The following is an 18,630-nucleotide window of genomic DNA, read 5'->3' on the forward strand; positions in this document are numbered from 1 at the left end:
CACTATAAGTCTTCACAGTTACTCTCGGTGGGTGCAGGAACAGGCCCAGATGTGAAATATTATATCAAGAATTGTAATTACATGCCCCTGTTAAACAAGGGCTGAAAATTTGGGCCTTAGGCACTGGTGCTGGTGCCACGACACTGCAACCTCTCCCAGATACTCTAGTTGGAGTGCAGTAATGAGCCCTGCTGCAAAGCATTGCATAAAAAATGGTAATTACATGCCCCTGTTAAACAGGGGCTGAAAAATTGAGCCTGTTCTTCCAGCTATCAGCAGAATAATTGAGGAGGAAGAGGATAGTCAGTCAACATAACAGGACAGTCACTCAGCATCAGCATAGGCAGTCTTGAAGTGATCTGACATTTCAAAAAACAATATTCGGTTACATTAGCTTCAGGTGCTTGGTAGCTGGTGGTGATCCAAGACTGATTCATCTTTATGAAGGTCAGTCGATTAACCGAGTCAGTGGACAGGCGCACCCTGTGATCGGTTACAAATCCTCCAGCAGCACTGAAGGTGCGTTCCAAAAGAACGCTGGATGCAGGACAGGCCAGTATCTCAATTGCATACTGTGCAAGCTCTGGCCAGTGACCCATCCTCAAGACCCAGTAAGCCAGAGGATTTTCCGTGGGAAAGGTGTCCATGTCTGACCTTGCCCCTAGGTATTCCTGCACCATGTAAATCAGACACTGGCAATGGTTGCTGGAACCAATCATACCTTGGGGCTGCAGACTAAAAAATTGTCTGAACCCATCGGTCAGATGGCCACCTACTCCACCACTCCTTCTGTGAGTGACCGAAGCCTCAGCAACACTTTGTCCAGCACCAGGAGTTTGTAACCTCCCAGTCTCTGGGAATGCGTTGCACAGACCTTTCTGCAAGGCCTCCCAGAGATGTCTCATCCTCTGCTCCCTCTGTGACAGCAAGGTAAGGTCCGCAACCTTACCCTTGTACCGTGGATCAAGGAGAGTGGCCAGCCAGTAGTGGTCCCTCTCCCTGTTCCGAAGAATACGAGGATCCTTCTGCAGGCTTTGCAGGATCAGGGATGCAGCGTAGGTTAGCTGAAGCATTCGGTCCGGAGTCGTCTGGGTCACTAAAGACAACATTATCCGCAGCCACCTCCTCCCAGCCACGTACAAGTCCACGGGTTTCTTGGGACTGTAAATCATCCCTAAAAGACTGCTGCTGCTGCTGCTGATGCTGAGTGCCAGCCTCCACCTCCATGCTGACACAATCCTCCTCCTCCTCCTCGTTCTTTTCCTGTGTGATAGGTGGGACAGCAGGAACACTGTCTGGAAAAAAGGGGCCTTGAGAGGCAAGGAAGTCCTCCTCTTCCTGCCTCTGTTCTGCCTCAAGTGCCCTGTCCATTATTCCACGCAGTGTATGCTCCAACAAGTGAACAAGAGGTACAGTGTCACTGATGCATGCACTGTCACTGCTCAACCATCCTTGTGGCCTCCTCAAATGGTGACAGGACAGTGCATGCAACGCCTACAGAACACCGCTGGTTCCGAGGACAAAGCACTGGAAGAGGCCATGAGGAAGAAGAAGAGGAGGGGGTGGAGGAGAGATGTGTGTCACAACCAGTAGTAGCATTTTGGAGGCGTGGTGGTGTAACAACCTCCAACACTACTGCACCTTGTCCTGCATCCTTCCAAGCTGCCAGAAGAGTGACCCAATGGGCCATGAAAGATAGGTAACGTCCCTGTCCATACCTGCTGGACCATGAGTCAGTGGTAATATGCACCTTACCGCTGACGCCCTGTCCAGGCATGAACATTGCCTTCCACATGCCGGTAGAGAGCCGGAATCACCTTCCATGAGAAAAAGTGGCGTTTGGGAACCTGCCACTGAGGAACCGCACATTGCACAAACCCACAGAAGGGGGCCGAGTCTACCAACTGAAAAGGCAGCAGTTGAAGTGCTAGCAATTTAGCCTAGCTAGCATTCAACCGCTGGGCATGTGAATGGCTGGGAGTGAACTTCTTTCGATGTTCCAGCCCCTGGGGCAGGGAAATTTGCCTGCTACAATCGGACATGGGTGTACTGATAGCAGAGTGCCCGCAAGTACTTGGCTGTGACACACCTAATTCTACACCTTCATTCCTCCCAGTGCAGGTTACAGAAAGGATTGAAGGTTTAGTGGGGTTGGAGATCCCAGCTGATGAGGAGCAAGGAGAAGTCCGCTTTGTTCTTTGGTGTGGGTCTTTAAGGTACGTTTGCCAATGAGCTGCATGGTAGGTTGACATATGTCTGCTCAAGCATGTGGTGCTCAAGCGGCTGAGATGTTTTGGCCACGCAAGATATGCTTGAGACATATATTGCAAATAGCAGTGGTGCGATCTGATGCACTTGTCTCAAGAAAGGCCCACACCAAAGAACTTTTGGAATACCGCACAGAGGCAGTGCCCTGCACAGGTGGATCTCTGCGGTGTGATTCAGTCTGTGTGCTGCCCCTAAGCTGGCCCACGGAGGGCATCCTGCCTCGTTGGAGATGGGCCTCCTCCTCTCTCCTATCAGGCACCCACGTGGAGTCAGTGACCTCATCATCCCCTCCCTCTTCATCACTGGAGCAAACCTGGCAGTTTGCTGCAGCTGAAGGAACATGACTGCCAGATTGCTCTCCTTCCTGAGCATCCCCTCTCTCTGCACTCATGCTACTGCCTTCCTCTAGCTGGGTATCATCAGAGCCTTCAAAATGCTGGGCATCCTCATGGAACATGTACCCAACACTGTGCCCAAACAGTTCTGGAAACTCCTAGGGAGGACATGGTGGGTCTAGGGAAGGACTGACTGATGACATTGAGACAAGGGAAGAGGACGCGTTGGCAGCTGCTTTGCTAGTACCCTGAGCCTGGGTGAGGGAAGATGAGGAGGGCTTGGTCATCCACTCTACCAAGTCTTCGGCATGATGCGGCTCAACATGTCCAGCTGCCAAAAATAAGGACAAGCGTGTCCCATGGCCATGTGCTGATGACGATGTACCGCGTCCACGACCAGCACTGTTGTCTCTAGACACAGAGCCTGCTTGCCCTCTTTTATTGGCTCATGACTGTCTGCCTCTCCTTGTTGGCCTTCCAGACAGAGTAATGCCTGCAGGGAGATGGGAAAACCAGCAATTGGGTAGCTTTAGGTGCACACTGAGCAGATGGCACAGTAGACCGACTGTAATTTCTGCAGCTGCCTGTCTGTGTTACAGAAACAGAACAACACCAGCAATAAGGGGTAGCTTCAGGTGTATACTGTGCAAGAGGCACACAACACCCACTTTAACTGCTGCAGATGCCTGTATTACAGAAACAGAACACCAGTAATAAAGGGTAGCTTCAGGTATATACTGTGCTGGAGGCACACAACACCCACTTTTACTGCTGCAGATGCCTGTATTACATTAACAGAACACCAGCAATAAGGGGTATCTTCAGGTGTATACTGTGCAGGAGGCACAAAACACCCACTGAACAAGTGCTAGGTTCCCATGCAGTAAAGACACTGTCCCTGCCTATCCTGCTATTTCCCTGACCTCCGGAACACACTACACAAGGCCGCTGCGCTGGCTTTTATGGCTCTCCTCGCTGCCGGAAATGTGATTGGCCAAGCATGCGGGGTCACAGTGCATGCTTGGCCAATCATGAGCCAGCAATGAACTGCGATGGTGTAGTGCATTGTGGGCCGTTCGAGCCACAGAAATTTGGTGCGAACGGTCCACAAAGTTCTTAATTCGCCGAACAGGCGATCGGACCGTGTTTGAGTCAAACGTGCGTTTGAGTCGAACACTGAGCTCATCCCTAGTAGGGATATCTCTGATTGGTATTTATGCATTCTTTCTGGGGTAATGTACCATCTCAAAATTTTACAATTAATTTCTCTGGTGTTTATGGCTGAAGCTGTACAATATGCAGCTCTTAATATTCTACTTACTTGTTTCTCATTCACCTGTGTTCCTATTTCCTTTTCCCACACACTAATATAGGGGGGTTCTTCAGTTCCTTCCATCGCCGTGTTTGGAGGAAGAAAAATGCTTACTGACCCTAAGAACACCATCCCTACAGTCAAGCACGGAGGTTGGGGCTGTTTCCTTGCAAAAGGTACAGGCCAACTTTGCCACATTGAGGGGCTAATGGATAGGGCCATGTATTGTAAAATATTGGATGAGAACCTTCTTCCCTCAGCCAGAACACTAAATATGGGATGGATGGCATGACAATGACCCAAAACATACCGCCAAGGCAACAAAAGAGTGGCTCACAAGGAAGCACATTAAGGCCATGGAGTGGCCTAGCCCTTCTCCAGACTTTAATCCTATAGAAAATTTATGGAGCTAGCTGAAACTTCGAGTTGCTAAGTGACAACCAAAAAACCTTAAGGATTTAGAGAAGATCTGTAAAGAAGAGTGGACCAAAATCCCTCCTGAGTTGTGAGCAAACCTGGTCATTTAGTATAAAAAACATCTTACCTCTGTGCTTGCCAAAAAGGTTTCTCCACCAAGGACTAAGTCATGTTTTGCTTGAGGATCTAATACTTATTTTACTCACTGAACTGAAACTCAATTTATAACATTTGAGTCATGTGATTTTTTTTCTGGATTTTGCGCTGATATTCTGTCTTTATCATTTAAAATACACCTATGATAAAACAATTATAGACCCTTCATTTCTTTGTAAGTGAGCAAACTTCCAAAATATGCAGGGGATCAAATAATTATTTTTCCCCACTGTAGACCAGTATGGAAATAATATCAGCATTATATGCTGAAAGATTAATACTAGTATAAACATCCAATGTACAAACAGGTTTTAACAGCAAAGGGGTCCAACATGAGTCCTGGTAGAATGCAGCTTGTCACCAGCAGAAGCCGTGGTGTGATATTGGAAACCAGAGTTAGCCTATGTACTCTTCTTCTTGGTCTCTAGTAGCTTTTAACCTGCCATGCAACTAGACCTCTAACAACCTGTGGACCATTGGATGCCTAACCTGGTTCTATGCTGTAATGCTGATTACTGAGCCCTACCCTAAAACTAGAATCTCAGACCAAAAGGGATGGGATCATATACTCCTGAACCTACAGCCATCCCACACAAAGGGCTCTGTGTGTTGGGCTCCCTTACTCTCTGAGGCTGTCCTCAGCGTGACTGCTTGCAAGTTGCATCGGATCGATCCTTCTCACCTTTGGGACATGAATGAGGTATGGACCCTCGGGAACCATCCATTGGTTTTAAATTTCTGGTCAGGAGTTCTCTCTCTTCACCTTTCAGTGCAAACATACCCCCTGAAGACCACATGGGTCGAAACGCATCAGCGCATCATCACAACAGACCAATGATATGTGATGCTGTAATTTTGTGTTTGCTTTCTGTAAATGTAAAATGTGTTTGTTATTAGTGATGGCCGAACTTCCGACGGGACGTGGACCGCAAACGCGGGCGATAGTTCGCGTACCAGAATGTTCGCGGCGGGCCCCATTGACTTCAATGGGAGGCAAACTTCGCAAACCTACAGGTTAAATTTGCAGCCACAAAATAATTAATAGCTGTGCAAACATAGTCCCACCACATGGCCAATGACATAACACATGTATGAGGTGAATCTGGGATCGACAACTACAAGCATTCTTTTTTTATATGGGAAATTGTTGTGACAAATCAGGACTGTGGAGCGCATGAAGGCAATGGAGGAGAGGGAAGGTCAGGGACCAGGGTAGGCAAAGAAGAGGGTGCAGGAGATGATCACCAGCAGTGTGACATACAGCAATGACACCTGCACGGTGATAGAGTCATCTGACAACAGCACTGTGATAGAGAGCACTAGCATCAGCAGCGTGACATAAAGCACTAACACCAGCACCGTGATATACAGCACTGACAGCAGCACCGTGATAGAGAGCACTGACATCAGCAGCGTGACATAAAGCACTAACACCAGCACCGGGATATACAGCACTGACAGCAGCACCGTGATAGAGAGCACTGACATCAGCAGCGTGACATACAGCAATGACACCTGCACGGTGATTGAGTGATCTGACAACAGCACCATGAAAGAGAGCACTGACACCAGCAACGTGACATAAAGCACTAACACCAGCACCATGATATACAGCACTGACAGCAGCACTGTGATAGAGAGCACGGACATCAGCAGTGTGACATAAAGCACTCACACCAGCACCGTGATATACAGCACTGACAGCAGCACTGTGATAGAGAGCACTGACATCAGCAGCGTGACATAAAGCACTCACACCAGCACCGTGATATACAGCACTGACAGCAGCACCGTGACAGAGAGCACTGACATCAGCACCGTGATATACAGCACTGACACCTGCACCGTAAGCAGCCCCAGGAGGAAGTCAGCATAGGACAGGAATGGTGGGAGCCCCTCATAATGAGCATAGCACAGGGATGGTGGGAGCCCCTCATAATAAGCAGCCCCAGGAGGATGTCAGCATAGCACAGGGATGGTGGGATCCCCTCATAATAAGCAGCCCCAGGAGGATGTCAGCATAGCACAGGGATGGTGGGAGCCCCTCATAATAAGCAGCCCCAGGAGTAAGTCAGCACAGCACAGGGATGGTGGGAGCCCCTCATAATGAGCATAGCACAGGGATGGTGGGAGCACCTCAAAATATGCACAGCAGATGTACAGCCCCAGGAGGAAGTCAGCACAGCACAGGGATGGTGGGAGCCCCTCATAATATGCACAGCAGAGGTACAGCCCCAGGAGGATGTCAGCACAGCACAGGGATGGTGGGAGCCCCTCATAATATGCACAGCAGAGGTACAGCCCCAGGAGGAAGTCAGCACAGCACAGGGATGGTGGGATCCCCTCATAATAAGCAGCCCTAGGAGGATGTCAGCACAGGGATGGTGGGAGCCCCTCATAATAAGCAGCCCCAGGAGTAAGTCAGCACAGCACAGGGATGGTGGGAGCCCCTCATAATGAGCATAGCACAGGGATGGTGGGAGCACCTCAAAATATGCACAGTAGATGTACAGCCCCAGGAGGAAGTCAGCACAGCACAGGGATGGTGGGAGCCCCTCATAATATGCACAGCAGAGGTACAGCCCCAGGAGGATGTTAGCACAGCACAGGGATGGTGGGAGCCCCTCATAATATGCACAGCAGAGGTACAGCCCCAGGAAGAAGTCAGCACAGCTCAGGGATGGTGGGAGCCCCTGATAATATGCACAGCAGAGGTACAGCCCCAGGAGGATGTCAGCACAGCACAGGGATGGTGGGAGCCCCTCATAATAAGCAGCCCCAGTAGAAATATGACACCGCTCAACCTCTTCAAAGAGGAGGGTACGGGCATATAGTACGGTGTGCTTTTTTTGGACAAGGAAGTGAGCCAAATGAAGAAAGAAGGTCTCTGTGCTTGATTAAAAAAATTGTTTATAGACATATACATGGTCTACTGGTCACATGTGTTGAATTCCTCCGAGATCCATGCCTCATTCATTTTTAGAAATGTGAGGTAGTTAACACTGTCGTGAGCTAGGCGAGTACGCTTATCGGTCACGATCCCCCCTGCTGCGCTGAACGTCCTTTCAGACAGGACACTGGATGAGGGGCAAGCCAACAGTTCGATTGAAAATTGGGCAAGCTCTGGCCAGAGGTCAAGCCTGCCCACCCAGTAGTTCAGGGGTTCATCACTCCTCAGAGCAACCACATCGGCCGTTAACCCGATGTAGTTGGACACCTGACGGTCTAGGCGTTCCCTGATGCTGGATCCGGATGACACCTGTCGATGGGTCGGCTGAAAGAATGGCCTCATATCCGAAGTCACCAACACATCTTCAAACCGGCCTCTTCTTGCAGGCGCTGTTGGATTGGTACCCGCAACTCCCTCTCTGGGAGTGGGAATTGCTCCTCTGCCAGCGCACGCAAAAGCAGAATGCAGCATTTCTCGAAGCAAGGCCTGGAAGTGCTGCATTCTGACAGCCCTCTGTGATGGCAGTAACATTTCCTCCATTTTGTGTTTGTACCGGGGGTCTAAGTGCGTTGCCACCCAGTACTGGTCCTTGACCCTTATGCTTTTTATACGGGGGTCCCTATTAAAACACTGGAGCATGAAGGCCCCCATTTGCACTAAAGTGGAAGCGGTGTGGTGGCCTGGCTCCTGCTTATCATCCAGGATAATGTCGTCCTCTTCATTCTCCTCTCTCCATCCACGCACAACAGGGATCCCAGAAAGGTTTAAAGCATGCTCTTCTTGCTCCTCCTCATCCGCCCCGGCACCATCCTCCTCTGACTCCTCTTCAGACTCATGTTGTTCACTTGTCTCAGATAGAGTAGCCCCCCCCTGGGAATTCATCCAGCATTGCGACTTCCTCATCTTCCCACTCCTGCTCCTCCACAGCTTGATCAATGACACGACGCAATGCATGCTCCATAAAGAAGGCATAAGGTACCATGTCACTGATGGCGCCATGGCTGCGACTGACCAGTTTGGTGATCTCCTCAAATGGCCGCAGAAGTCTGCATGCGTCGTGCATGAGCAGCCACTGGCGCGGTGAAAAAAAACCCAGCTCCCCAGAACCTATTCTGCCGCAGAGTTCATACAGGTAGACGTTAACTGCACGTTTCTGCTGGAGCAGCCTATCAAGCATATAGAAGGTTGAGTTCCATCGCGTCGGGCAATCACAAATAAGACGTCTGACCGGCAGATTGTGTCACCGCTGAATGTCAGCAAGGCGAGCCATGGCCGTGTAAGATCTTCTGAAATGGGCCGAGATTTTTTTGGCTGCCGCAAGATGTCCTGGACCCCAGGGTATTTGACAAGGAATCGCTGCACGACCAAGTTTAAGACGTGTGCCATGCATGGCACGTGCGTGATTTTGCCCTGTTTCAATGCGCTAAGCAGATTGGCACCGTTGTCACACACCACTTTACCAACTGTCAAATTGAGCGGTGTTAGTCACTGATCTGCCTGTGAACGCAAAGCTGAAAGGAGTGCCGGGCCAGTGTGGCTCTTGGCTTCCAGGCATAACAGACGCAGCACGGCAAGGCAACGTCTCACCTGGCATGTCGAAAAGGTTCTGGGGAGCTTGGGCGGTGCAGCGGAAGAGACGCTAGCAGCGGAAAAGGAGGAGTCAGCCGAGGAGGAGAGGGAGGAGGATGGAGTAGGAGGAGGCGGAGAAGAAGAGTCAGGCCTGCATGCAATCCGTTGCGGTAAAACCAAATCTACACGGGTGCCACGGGTTACATGCTTGACGGCCGTCAGAAGGTTCACCCAGTGGGCAGTAAAAGGGATATACCTTCCCTGCCCGTGTTTGCTAGACCACCTGTCTGTGGTCAGATTTATCTTGGCACCGACACTGGGTGCCAGAGATACATTCACTTGCCGCTGAACATGGCCATATAGCTCTGGGATGCCCTTCTGTGAGAAATACTTCCTTCCTGGGACCTTCCATTGTGGTGTTCCAATGGCCACAAATTTGCGAAAGGCCTCCGAGTCCACCAGTTTATATGGCAGTAGTTGGCGGGCTATGAGTTCTGACAAGCCAGCCGTCAACCGTTGGGCAAGAGGATTATCCGGCGTCATCATTTTTTTACGCTCGAACATTAGGCCCACGGAAGCCTGCCTTTTTGCAGAAAAACGCGAGCTTGGCGTGATGGAAGGTGGAGTGGAGGACAATTGTGAGGAGAGAGGAGAAGGAGAAGTAGAAGACGAGGCTGGACGGTGAGAGCCTGCAGTGTGGCTTTGTGTGTTCCATTGCTCCCACTCGGCTCGGTGATGGCTGCTCATGTGCCTTCTTAAGGCAGTCGTTCCTAGGTGAGTGTTGGGCTTACCGCGACGAATGCGTTGACTGCAAAGATTGCAGATGGCAATGCTATTGTCAGCAGCGGACACGTTAAAAAAAGCCCACACTGCGGAGCCATGTGCCGGTGTCCTGGGAGCGCCAGATGTGACCGTACATGGTCGATGACTCGCTCCTGATACATTTGCAGTCTGCTTTGTCCCTCCTGTGCAATGTAAGTTATTCCTGCTTCTCCTCCCTATCTGCTGGTCCATATCTCCCTCTGAACTCCCCTCCTCTTCCTCTCTTGTGGGCACCCACGTGAAATGACTAGACACGTCATCATCAACGTCACCTTCCCCACCGCTATAAGTAGAGATCTCGGAGTAGGCAGCAACACCAGGGACCAACCTCCTCCTTGGGCTGATCTGGGTACTGTCGTCAGACTGCTGAGTAGCGGTTGTTGCTGCCTCCTCTTCCTGATCCAATACCAAGAGTGGCTGCGCATCAGAAATGTCTTGATATGGATTGGAAAATAATTTCTGTGACTCAAGCGGAAGGTATGTGGTGGTGGTGGTGGTGTTGTTGGTGGTAGTGTCTTTGGGGGTGCACATAGCAGAGAGTGAAGAAGAGGGTGCAGATCGAGAGGATGAGGAGGGTGCAGAAGAGTAAGGCTGAGCGAGCTACTCAACCAAGTCTGGTGCGTCCTTTAAAGTAATTGAACGCACCTTCTGCAACTTCCCACTTTGGCTCAAGCCTGTTGCTCCTGCCCTACCCCTACCAACCCTGCGGAAGGGCCTGCCTCTTCCTCTGCCTGTCATTTTTTAAATGACCCTCTGACAAAACTCTTAGTCTCTATACCGATGAAGGACTGCTGCAGTATAGGGCAGCGGTCAGCAGTAGTGCACCTCAACCCTATTTATTGTGGACCGATACCAGTCCTTATAGAATGGCAGACTGTACCTCACTCAACCCTATGTACTGTAGTACCCTATACCTTACCAGTCCTTATAAGGACTTTTGTGGACCAAGTAAGTTGTGTGTGAGTGATTAGCAGACTGTACGTCAGTCCCTATACCGATGAAGGACTGCTGCAGTATAGGGCAGCGGTCAGCAGTAGTGCACCTCAACCCTATGTATTGTGAACCTATACCAGTCCTTATAGAGTAGTAAACTGTACCTCACTCAACCCTATGTACTGTAGCACCCTAGACAGGCCAAGTTACCAGTCCTTATAAGGAGCTTTGTGGAACAAGTGGGTTGTGAATGATTAGCAGACTATTCTCTTCTATATTTGGAAGAAAGAATATTATACGTGTACAAGCCTATTACCATACCACTGATACCAGTCCTGAAAAGAACCTTTGTGGAACCAATAGTAACAGCTACTGATTAAACTGACCCTCACTGCCTCACACACTGCTTCCTGCCTGTCCCTATATAAACTGACAAAACAGAGGCTACTGGAACAATAATTGAAATAGCACTTTTGTGGACCTGATAGTAACAGCTAATGACTAAACTGGCTGTCCCTGCAGAACACACCGTCCTGTCCCTTTCTGTAAACTGACAAAAGACAGTCAGGCTGCTGCAACAATCACTAGCACAGCACTGCCTATCCTGAACTACACCTAACACCTATATCAGTCCTGAAAAGAACTTTTGTGTACCAAATAGCTAGCGATTTGGGTCACTGTAATCTCTCCCTGCTCCACACAGCAACCTCTCACTATAGTGACAGAAGAAAGAATGTAAAATGGCCACCGGATCGGGTCTATTTATAAGTTAGGGGGAATGTCCAAGTGTCCATGTGCTGTAATGTCTCAATTGGCTGTCCTGTACCCACTGATGGATGTGTCATCATAGGTCAAAGTTCTTTTACACAGTAAACACAGAAGTCCGCCGGGCGAACGGCGCCAATAGTCCGGCGAACGGGCGGACCGCGAACAGACAAAATTCGCCGCGAAATGACCGCCGGGCGAACCGTTCGGCCATCACTATTTGTTATCCCCTGACCAGATTATACTGTATGTCACGGCAACATGCTATTGATCCTACATGTTTCCAATAAAATAGTTTTATAAAATCCATTTCTGAATTGCCTGCATTGCTGTTTTGAAGCCCCCTGGGTAAACCTTCCTATGCTACAATCAAATAGTTTTTTGGGGTTTGCAGCTGCTGTAGCTCTCCTGTATGTGTAATTTTTTGCTTTTACTACACTGTGCCCTGACCTAAAACTAGCTATAGAATCCCAGACCAAAAGTGACAGGGTTAACTAGAATAACAGATGCATATAAACTCTATTGCAACAAACAAACTACTAACATACAACTTCTAACTTCAGATTGTTCAATTAAGCTTGACAAAAAAACCTGGAAGATTTCTATGCAAAGCTGCACCAGATTTTGCACATCAACCCCACAGTGTCACAGACTAAACTAACTGGTATAGTGCATGCAAGATAGCAACAAGGGGACAGATATACTTCTATTACAAACCTTTAAAGAGGAAGTAAACCCTGATGGGTTTACTTCCTCTTTCATTCCCTGCAAAGGCAAAGCATAATGGACTACTATGCATTGCATAGTAGCCCATTATGTGTCACTTACCTGACACAGGAGCCAGCGAAGTCACTGCTGTCCCCTGTAGTCCGGCGCATCCATCTTTTCGGTGGGGTCTCGCAGCTCCGCCGCTGTCATTCGGCGGAGCCGCGATGACGTCACTCCTGCGCATGCGCACGGGAGCCGACACGCGCGGCAGCTCCATTATTGGAAATGCCGCACTCAGTGCGCCTGCGCGCCACTGTCTACGGCGCATGCGCCGTAGACAGCGGTGCCTGTCTTCGGGCAAATATCTCCTAAACCGTATAGGTTTAGGAGATATTTCTTGGACCTACAGGTAAGCCTTAATCTAGGCTTACCTGTAGGTCAAAGTGGTTTGTAAGGGTTTACAACCACTTTAAATAGATACATTACAGTTAGGGGTGCACTGAATGGGTTTTTTGGTGGCCAAACCAAAAATGAAAACGACACAATTGGGGCGAGAACCGGAACCGCTACCGAAAATGACCGATACTGAAAATGACTGTTTAAAAATATTTTTATATAATTTTAAATAAAATGTATACATTTTTATATAACACATTGCTAATAGTATTAGCAAAATTTCACATGCGGTGCTCCTCTAGCAGATATGATGCAGGAGATGGTCAGAGACTGGGGACATGGTACAGAAGATGGTCAGAGACTTGGGACATTGTACAGGAGATGGTCAGACTGGGGACATGGTACAGGAGATGGTCAGAGACTGGGAACAAGGTACAGGAGATGGTCAGAGACTGGGGACATGGGACAGGAGATGGTCAGAGACTGGGGACATGGCACATGAGATGGTCAGAGACTGCGGACATGGTACAGGTGGTGGTCAGAGACTGTGGACATAGTACAGGAGGTGGTCAGAGACTGCGGACATGCTACAGGAGGTGGTCAGAGACTGCAGACATGGTACAGGAGGTGGTCAGAGACTGCGGACATGATACAAGAGATCAATACAGCCTCACCAGTGCCCGTCATGCAGCCTGTGTGTGCCCCTCAGATGCAGCCTGCATGTGCCCATAAGATGCAGCCCACCTGTGCCCATAAGGTGCAGCCCGCCTGTGCCCTTAAGATGCAGCCTCACATGTGCACATCATGCAGCTTGCCAGTGTCCATCATGCAGCTTGCCAGTGCCCATCATGTAGCCTGCCAGTGCCTGTCATGTAGCCTGCCAGTACCCGAATCAGAGCTGCGATCTACGTGTGTCACAGAGCTGCCTTTGAATTGCCCGGGTCGCAGTAACGATGTCCCACCTCCTGTAATCATGTCACACTGATTCAATGTCCCACCACTTGATGAGTGTGCCCGTCTGTCACAGGAGGCAGGACATTGTACTGCGGTCTGTGTAGTTAAGTTTTGTGACACATGGAGTTCGTGGCAAGGGGGGAGGGAGGGGAGGAGGAGAAGAGAGGAGTGGACCACGCCAGAATGACACCCTCGCACTTGGCAGCACCAGGGGCGGGGCCCCGCCCAGGCCCTTCCCCATTTTCAGGGCCGTTATCGGCGTGATTTGCTTTTCGGCATTTTACCAAAAAGGCCATTTTTGACCGATATGTTTTGGTGACCAAAATGAGGGACAAATGAGGAGCAAAGAGGGACAGATGGGACTTTGTTCCAAATCAGGGTCGATCCCTCAAAATCGGGGACAATTGGGAGGTATGGTCTAGATTAGTGTCAGCTCCTTCCTTGTAGGACATGCAGTCTCAGACCCCCTCTCTCTATTTACTTCCTCCCTTTGGGGTTTCTAACTGACTGAAATGCCCACCTTTGCCTTTTCACTTTTATACTGGGAATGCTACACTTAGATGACAGAATGTCTCCTGCACATAAGTGTGATAGCCTGGTACAGGCATACCTCCCAACAATTCCAGATTGGGTGGGACTTTCCCACATTTATACCTCTGTCCCACTATACAAGGGCTTTTTCCCACATCACTCCATCTGGTAATTATATAGTACCTTCCAACGCAAGTGTGAACATCAAGCAGAGCCATAGATTGGCCAGCAAACCTGCTGGGTGTGCTCTGTGCAGCTGCAATGAGTGAGTGCAGCTGTAAAATTTAACCTGTGATGTCAGGGATGGGTGATACTACTACCCAGACCCGCCTCTTGTTGTCAAACAACCAGCGTATATGGAAAGAGACAGCATTAATACATTGCTGGTGGGGAAAAGATGCCAAGGTTTAGGATCAGTTGTTTATTCACATACTGTACCCTGGGTTTTTTCAGCCTTGTGGAAGCCCTGCACTATTAAAAGTCAGCAGCTACAGTGTTTGTAGTTGCTGACTTTTTTTTTTTTTTTGGTTTTAAACTGCCGGACCTACGCTTTAAGGGAGGAAAATGTATCCTTACAATCTAAATTGGAAGATTTTGAAAGCAGAGCCAGAGGCTCCAATCTCCACATCAGCGGCCTCCAATCTCTGCATCAGAGGCATTCCAGAGACAGTAATTGATTTGCATTCTACTATAACAGCCTTATTTCAGTAACTTCAACCAGCTTTGACATTAGAACGCTTGGAAATGGACAGAATCCATCGAAAACACACCAAAGAAAACAGATATTATCGCAAAATTTCTTTACTATTGTACAAAGGAGCAATTACCGTCTGCAGCCTGGGAAAAAAATGACTTAATCTTCCAGGGCCAAAAATACCAAATCTTTCTTGATCTTTCCCAGGTAACCACACCAAAAGACGTAACAATAAAACCTCAACTTTTAACGTTGCAAAATCATATATATATATATATAAATCATCATATATCATGTATATACCACTGGGGTTTTCCATTTTCCATCCGCTTTACATATCAGGGATCCAAATACACCTGTAGGTCATTAGAAGAATTACAGCAAACCCTTTGGAAGCCCCACCTAGTTCTAATACCCCACGCAGAAAAACAGCCTCATCTTCTTCATGCAATTCCTCCCAATCCAATCATCAGAGATGAATGGAAATCATCACCATTCTCACAAGAGAGGCCACTTCGCCTCCTCTCCTCAAGATAAAGCGGATTCCATGTACTGATAATGCACAATTCCTCCATACTTTCCTTCACACTCTTACTCTTATGCCCCTTACACACGGTCGGATTTTCTGACGGAAAATGTTGGATGGGAGCTTTTTGTCGGAAATTCCAACCGTGTGTAGACTCCATCCGACATTTTCCATCTGGATCTCAAAATTCCGATTGTGTGTGCACAATTCCGAAGCACAGAGTTCCACGCATGCCCAGAATCAAGCAGAGGAGCCGCACTGGCTATTGAACTTTTTTTTCGGCTCGTCGTACGCGTTGTACGTCATCGTGTTCTTGACGTTCGCAATTTCCAACCAACTTTGCGTGACCATGTGTATGCAAGACAAGTTTGTGCCAACATCCTTTGGAAAAAATTCACGGAATGTCTGATCAATGTCTGACCCCATCCCTTAGTCAGAACATAAACCCAGTTCATACCACTATAGCCTCTGCTATCCCCAGAGCTCACGACCCCACATGGTACCTCCCTGACACAATACCTAAAAACCCATATCACTGCTTAATAATCGAACAAGCCTTAAAACAATACTTGACAATTAATACCAGCCCAGACATCTCTCCATTAAAACACTTTGGGAAGCACACAGGCATGTGATCACAGAGTAATACAAAGACAAATTGCAATGTTTAAACGTAAACGTAGAAATCTCGCTCGTAAACTGATTTCAGTTCTTCCTTCACAACCTTCCAAACTGATCCCACCCCTGAAGCGAAGTCACAACTAGAAAAGGTCCACCTAGAATGCGACTTATTCCTCACAGAATCCACAGATAAATCCCTACATCGTTCTAAACACGCCTTTTATTTAAAATCCAATGAACCAGGTACTTTTTGGCATATACACTGAAATCCATAAACAAACCAATTGAACCTATTTGACTCACATTGTCAAAAAATATTTATACTAGCAATCTTATTAAAATTCTTCACAAGGGGCGTGACTAGCCGCAGACAGTGATGGCCGACTGAGAGCGGAGCACCCTGACACCAGAACCTACAACGGCACGGAACGGCGTACCAAGAGACACACAACCGCCCCAACCTAGTGTCTGACACCCCGCACAGCCGGAGGATCATGTCCAGGAAACGTAAGGAGCATAGGAAGCTGCAGAAAATGACGGAGTTATATCCGTACAGACATGAGGGAAGTAAGCAAGATGGCACCGGAGTCTTCTCAACCCCTGCTCATAATGCTCACTCCCACCCACTTTCATCCACTGCTCGTGGCAAATCTGGAGACTCCACTATGAGCCCACTATCCTGCCCCAACACACCACAATCAGCCTGCCCAGCCAAGGCTAGATTTAGACCCTGGCTGTAGTCCGGTAACAGGACCGGAGGTTGATTCAGGGGAGGACACAAGGGAGCTGCCAGCAGGAATTGAGAAATTCCCCACCATTAATCAGCCTGTCATGGACATGGTGCTTAAAGACATGCTGCTTTCACTACGCAGCACCATACAGGCAGACATGGCAACATGTATGCAAAAGTTACACACAGATATACACGAAGTGGAGGCCAGACTGGACCACATTGAATGTAAAATGAGGGAATTCACATCCACTATAAATAATTTGGTAGATGCTCAGGAGGAGAATGAGGATGAGATGGAGGGTATCAGAGCAAAAAGGGCAGACATGGAGGGCAGGAGCAGGAGGAATAACATGAAAATTAGAGGCATTCCAGAGTCTGTCCAACAAAGAGCTCTGAGAGCCTATGCCATCACCCTTTTACACAGAACTCCTTCCTGACCTGACTGCACTTGATGTCACTATAGATAGGATCCATCGCCTCCCCAAACCCTCATATCTCCCTGATCATGATCAGGTCCCAAGAGATGTGATCCTGAGGCTACACTTTTTCCATGTTAAAGAGCAACTGATGGCGACCATGCGTACCAAGGAACCTATCTCACCACAATACCATCACTTGCAATTTTACACAGACTTGTCGCAGTATACATTGAAAAAAAGGAGAAGCCAGGTCACCATCACCAAGGCACTCAGGAACCACCAGATACCTTACAGTTGGGGGTACCCGATCAGTATCTCTATCACTAAAGATGGGACCACGCATGTAGTGGCATCACTGGAAAAAGGCCTATCCTTGCTCAAGGACTGGCAAATTGTTCCTGACTTGGACAACAACTCCAATCAGCCGAAAAAAGCTCAACAGGTTGAGCCTGAATTGAGAATGGTTACTGCAAAAAACTCTAAGAAACATGCCTGAACCTGGGGGGGTGTCCAGCAATTTCAAGTCCCGGGGGTGGAGGGGAAGCCTCTTAACCAAGGACTTAATCCCCCTAATTACTAGTAAGCAGCAGCCTGCTGCACACGAATGAACAGATAAACTGTTTTGACCCGGGCAGTTAACCCTGGGTCCAACATGTTCTTTTTTTCTCCGGAAATTGAATTCCAGCTATGTTTTATGTTTTCTCTTGTTAGATTTTTTCTTATCTTCTTTTCCTCCAATTCATCACAGTCCGCTCCAACTAAAAGAGGGCATTACCCTATGAGTCACACTCAGGAATCTTCACAGGATCGAACCACACGCCGAGAGAGCAGCAGTATGGGCATCAAACCCTTCCACCTATGCACTACAAGCTTACCTATAAGACTGCCTACAAGATACCTTCAAAACGTGAGTTCCATGGCCACATTTCTCCATACCCTTCTCATTGCAATGGGCATTCGCTTTGTGGCCACTGGTGGGAACACTCACCTCAAGACTCTTTTCGTGCAGTCTCTACAACATAGCATCCTTAGACCATCTTCATGGGGGTAACTTTTCTTTCTGTTAACTTGAAAGGCCTCAACCACCCAGCTAAACACAAATCAATGTGGTCTGAAGCTTTGCAAATCAAGAGTGACATCTTGTGCGCACAGGAGACACATTTCTGTGCTACTGCACAGCCCAAATGCCCCCACAAGAGCTTCCCCTATGTTTTCACCGCAAATGCCGAGACAAAGCAGAAGGGGGTTCTTACGGCAATCAGAGATACAGTCTCATTTCAATTACATGAAAAAAAAAAAGAACCGAGTGGTAGGTATCTCAACTTAATGTGTGATATAAACTCTACTACGTATACAATTGTAAACGTTTACGCCCCCCCAACTCTGGCCAAATCAAATTTCTCAACAAACTGTTAATCTTGCTCCAGATAAAACAATAGACATGACCTCTATACTTAATCGCAGCGGCCCTGATTTTTTGAGCACGATACATTAACACAACCTGTTGGACGCATGCCGATG

The sequence above is a fragment of the Lithobates pipiens genome, unplaced genomic scaffold, assembly GCF_037356315.1.
Source record: "Lithobates pipiens isolate NorthernLeopardFrog02 unplaced genomic scaffold, aLitPip1_a1.2 Scaffold_19, whole genome shotgun sequence".
NCBI lineage: Eukaryota > Metazoa > Chordata > Amphibia > Anura > Ranidae > Lithobates > Lithobates pipiens.